Source organism: Triticum urartu, chromosome 5A, assembly GCF_056163025.1.
Source record: "Triticum urartu cultivar PI428250 chromosome 5A, HENAU_Tu73, whole genome shotgun sequence".
Lineage (NCBI taxonomy): Eukaryota > Viridiplantae > Streptophyta > Magnoliopsida > Poales > Poaceae > Triticum > Triticum urartu.
In genome coordinates, this window is record NC_141877.1 from 290,773,382 (window position 1) to 290,779,210 (window position 5,829).

The following is a 5,829-nucleotide window of genomic DNA, read 5'->3' on the forward strand; positions in this document are numbered from 1 at the left end:
CCAATAATTTGTATGCTTTCTAGCCTTTGCACAATCTTATCTATATCTTTTTTAGATTTTATATCTCTATACCAATTTGGCGAAAATGATTGTAACCCAGTGCATTCTGTACATGTATTTTCTATATGGTATTCTTCTATGGTCTGACTAAGTTCTCCGTCTTTACAGAATTCAAGGGGATCTGGACTTGTGCCATATTCATCATCTAAATTTGATATTTCTACATTTTGTAAGGACTTTCTTTGTTTTCTTACATCAGATATGTATGGAACATTATCTTGATAAGGGATAAATGTTACCCCTTCTTCATGTATGATTGTGGTTTGTAAAGATTGTTGTAAAAATCTTAACCCTATTATCATGTCATCATTTATTACTGACAAATCTCTTATTGTAATTTCATCTATTATATATTTGTGCCATTTATGTAAGCTTCAATATTATATGCTAGCTGATTATGTATCTTCTTTATTCCTGACATATCGGTAGATACTTCAGCTTTATTATCATCTATAGTTTCAACTATTTCGGGACATCTCATAAAATATTTATCATGGATGATGTTCTTAGTGCAACCAGTATCTAATAGTGCCAGTATTTTATATGAAATATTTGGCTTAAGAACAATCCTAACTGGAATCCTTATTCCTAACACTTCTTTGAATGGTAATCTAACAATATATTTATTCCCAAAACTAGTAATTGCATCTTTCAATTGTATTAATTTGTCTCCTTTTTTATCCCTTACCGTTACCATTTGCTCTTTCATTTCCGTGATTTTAGCAACATTATTGTCTTCCTTCTTACCATTTTCTAACTCATCTTTAAGTTTTTCTAACTCTGCTTCTAGCTAATTTATTTTATTTTCTAAATTTCTAACCCTACTGGATAATATTCGTTCTTCTGGTTCTAATTCTATTTCTTGTATCCACTTTTTATTATTGGCTCTTAGACATGAGGCACATGCTTGTTTTAAACACAAGCTACATGCGAACCTATTATCTTGGCTTGGGTAATATATGCAGAAAGCACATTTTATATTATAATCACCTTTTCCTCTAATCCAATCATGTTCGCAATCTACTTGGTTCATCATTTTAACTTTTAAACCGGCTAATTCATCTATTAAGTCTATTTCATTTTCACTTGATTCATATTCTGGAGCCTCATTTTCTACTTCATCTGTTTCTATAATTGAATATATTGACTCGTCGTCTTTTATTTCATCATCACATACTAATATATTCTCATTAACGCTATCTATAATTAACACTCTCTCTTGTTCTTCATATTTACTAGAGTACCTTTTCTGGTCTTTATTAGGACAAGTTCTACTTAGATGATCAGGAGAGTTACATATGAAACACCTGCATGTTTTATCATAGGTTTTCTTAGGATTATATCTTCTTACATTTCTTTTATGCAAGAATGGGTCTCTATTGTCTGACCTTCTTAAGAAATATCTTTTCTTTGTTCTAAAATTTCTATTATCTCTCCTCTGTGGTTTATAATATTTGTTTTCCCTATGCCTTTCTTCTCCATATGTTAGCGGTATTTGGACAATGTTATTGCAAAAATTGTAATCTGATTTCTTCATAGATCTTTGTGCTTGAATACTAGTACACACCTTTCTTAATTGTTTAAAAACAAATGTTATAGCTTGAGATATATTTACTACATTTCCTCCTGTTTCTTTTTTATACTCCTCAAATATTATGGAACCTAGAGGATCAAGCAATTTATTAAAATATCTTTCTACTACACCTACATTAAAACCTTGTTTAGCAGTAGTAGCATTATACAAATAATGCTGGGAAAATTCTTTTATACCTTTCCAGCTAGTTAATGTTAGTTTTTCTATTTCTCTTAACCTTTCATTTTGTAATGAGGTATGTACTAATTCTGGATCTTCTGCTATGATCATATTTGAGATAACATTCGCAAAGTTATTAGGGTTACTTCCTGCCCTTTTTAATTCATCATATTGACTAGGGTATGACTCTACTCATTGTTCCCATAGAACCTTTACATATTCTCCTAAAAATGTTTCAAGATATGTGCGAAAGAGAGTGCCGGCAAACTTCAATCTTCAGGAAACTTTGCTTTCTTCACGTGGCATTGTCTCTCGGTGAATAATTGGCTGGCCTCTGTGTACCAGTCTTTGCTCCTCGGCTATACAGATCTTCATGCGATTAGCCTCTAGAGCTTCTTCTCCCTTCAAGAATCCTTGCCAGTGTATGCGTACATACATGCCAAGGCTGCTTAAATTTTTAACATTGCTTATTCAGTTTTTTTAAACAGGGGGTCATCCCTGCCCATATGATTGATAATACCTTATCAATATTTATTTATCTATTCTTGGAATTTTCTATCAATTTTATATCAATATATATATATATATACTCCAGCAATTTTTGGCCTTTTCTAGTTGATCCCCTAAACTTAAGGTTGTAAACTTCAATTTGATCAAGTTCAAAGCAGGTTCAACCAAAAGTAGCATACATTCAAACATAAACATAGATAGTTTTGCATAACCGAACATAAAACATAAATTTAAACTAAGCTAAACTACTTTCGGTCGAAGTAGATGTCGAGCCAATCCTTCCTCGTCATGTACGGTGTGCCGCGAGCCGGGTTCGGGCCAGTACCATCGTCGGGGTCGTTGGGGAAGACACTCCTCCACTCATCAACATCGATCTCCTCGTCCTCGAGGCCCACCTCGAGGCCCTCCACGCCGCCATCGCCGCCGCCTTTGACCTCGTTATCAGAGGAGAGCGCGATAACCTCGCCGCCCTCCGTGTCGCCGTCCTCGGCGCCTTCGACCTCATCATCGGAGGAGAGCGCAATAACCTCGCCGCCCTCCATGCCGGCAAAGATCGCCCGCTCCGCCTCCACGAGCTCCGGGTGCTACCGGCGGAGCTCTTGCATATAGGCCTCGTCGGCGGCCTCAGCCTCGAGACGCTCCCACGCCTCGCGGTCCTCCCGCGCCATAGCCGAGCTCACCACCCCTGGCTCTGGCGGAACGAGGTGGAGCGGATGTGTGCCGAAGGGGAAATTGAGCCTATCCGCCGTGCCATGGTAGAGGACCTCCCAGTGGTCATACTCCATGGCCGCGAGCACAGTCGTGTGGAAGCTACCGAGCCACCGGCGGGTATGGGTCTCTCGATCTATAATCTCGGGGACCCACGCCCCCACCGCCGCTGCCGGACCCCGAGGTAGGACTTCGTCGGTTGTCGGGTCCGGGGGAGGACGGGGAAGTCCTCGAACCGGTGTAGGGGCACGGCGTTGGGCTGATCAGGGGACCGACGATGGCGGATCGGGCCCGCGGAGGATGACGGGGACACCTCAGCGGCCACCTCGCTGGTGTCGGGCGAAAAGGCCGCAATAAACCTCTTTTTGGCCATTGGCTACTCGAGCTCCCCGGCACACATGCAAAGGTTGAGGATGGAGGCGCCGACAATGGTGGCGACCTACTAATGGTTTCGAGGATTGTGTGTGTCTGTGTGAGTGGAGGTTGTGTTTGAGGAAATACTGGGGCAACTGAAAATTTTACTAGGCGGGAGTAACAAGGCGGGGCTACTGAAAATTTGGATCAAGGGCGAGCAGATATTTTTGAGATTGCAAGGGATGTAGAGGCGGGATTAAAATGCCGGGGATACTGAAAATTTGAATCAAGGGACTGAAGCAGAGCGGGAGTAACAGACATTGCACACGGTCCACACATACTAATCGTGTGCTATCAAACATTAAAACCTTCTAGGCAGTAGATATTTTCGAGATTGCGAGGGATGCAGAGGCGGTAGTTTTGGGGGAGCGAGCTAGTGTGCTTGACATGACGGCTGTGGACCGTAGCCGACGCACCTTCTCCTGTAATCCATAGGCGTACTATACACCGATGGTGCTGCAAGATATTTTGTACTACATCTCACATAGTTGGTGAGAATAAACTATGTGGGATCTACTTGATTTGAATTACCAAATGGGGTCACAATGGCAATGGATGGTGTTTGAATTGCTAGACCTTTTATCTACAGTGAACGTGCAACTGTATGCGTGTCGTAAAAGAATTGGAATTATTCAGGGTTCGTTTGGACATTTCATACATTAAACTGGTTTTCTAGCCATTTCAGGTGCACAATTCAAAATTAAACTACATGCACATGCTCCAGTGCATAAAAATTGGTTGAAAAATCAAATCTGTGTCCTTCAGTTCATGCTTAGGTCCTATGGAAGAAATGGGAATGAATTTTTCGTGGTTCGTTTGGCCTTTTTTATACATCAACTGGGTTTTCTAGGCATTTTATGTGCATAATTCAAATTTGAACTACAAGCACATGCTCCAATGCAGTAAGGTTGATTGAAAAAAAACTAATCTGTGTCCTTGGGTGAATTCTAGGTCCCATGCAAGAGATGGGAATGAAATTCAAACACCAGGGCACTGTTAATTGCCGGCAAAACCTTGAGATGCCTGGTTTTTAAATTCTAGTAAATCCAAAACTCGTCTGACATGAAACTTGGCATGCTATCATGGACTGGCATCAACATGCCATGGTGAAAATTTTATCCCATTTGGGGCAGGTTTGGGTATAAGCTTCTCACAAACCAGAGCTTCTCACAACAAGCATGATGGTTTCGATAGGGAACGTACCACCTTTGGTGAAGGGACGATATCCGTTGCCTCCTATTGCTTTCAAAAAATTTCTAGTGTGAACATAGAACAATAGGAGTGTTGTGTTCAACCTTGGAATTTTTCGGGGTTCGTTTGGCCTTTTTTATACATTAATTGGGTTTTCTAGGCATTTTATGTGCATAATTCAAATTCGAACTACAAGCACATGCTCCAATGCACTAATGTTGGATGAAAAATCACACGTGTGCCCTTGGGTGAATTTATAGGTCCCATGCAAGAGATGGGAATGAAATTCAAATACTAGGGCACTGTTGATTGCTGGCAAAACATTGAGATGCCTGATTTTTAAATTCTAGTAAATCCAAAACTCGTATGAAATTCATGAAACTTGGCATGCTATCATGGAGCGGCATCAACATGCCTTGGTGAAATTTTTGTCCCATTTGGGGCAGGTTCGGGCATAAGCTTCTCACAAACCAGAGCTTCTCACAACAAGCATGATGGTTTCGATAGGGAATGTCCCACTGATACGTCCATTTTGCATCATGCTTTTATATCGATATTTATTGCATTATGGGCTGTCATTACACATTATGTCACAATACTTATGCCTATTCTCTCTTATTTTACAAGGTTTACATGAAGAGGGAGAATGTCGGCAGCTCGAATTCTGGGCTAGAAAAGGAGCAAATATTAGAAACCTATTCTGCACAGCTCCAAAAGTCCTGAAACTTCACGGTAGTTATTTTTGGAATTAATAAAAAATACTGGCGAAAGAATCCACTAGAGGGGGCCCACACCCTGGCCACGTGGGTGGGGGCGCGCCCTACCCCCTAGGCGCGCCCCCTGCCTCGTGGGCCCCTTGGCAGGCCTCAAGTGACCATCTTCTGCTATATGAAGTCTTTCGTATGAGGAAAAAAATCATAAGCAAGCTTTCGGGAAGAAACTCTACCGCCATGAAGCGGCACCTTGGCTCCGGCAGAGCTGTTCTGCTGGGGAAACTTCCCTCCAGGAGGGGGAAATCATCACCATCGTCATCACCAACGATCCTCTCATCGGGAGGGGGTTAATATCCATCAAAATCTTCACCGGCACCATCTCATCTCAAACCCTAGTTCATCTCTTGTATCCAATCTTTGTATCCAACCCTCAGATTGGTACCTGTGGGTTGCTAGTAGTGTTGATTACTCCTTGTAGTT

The 5,829-nt window shown here is 41.3% G+C and overlaps 1 pseudogene; it reads right to left on the reverse strand.

Moving 5' to 3' along the window:
* Window positions 1-850: 850 nt before the first annotated feature.
* LOC147971103 (uncharacterized) lies at window positions 851-2,865 on the reverse strand (annotated as a pseudogene).
* Window positions 2,866-5,829: the final 2,964 nt, after the last annotated feature.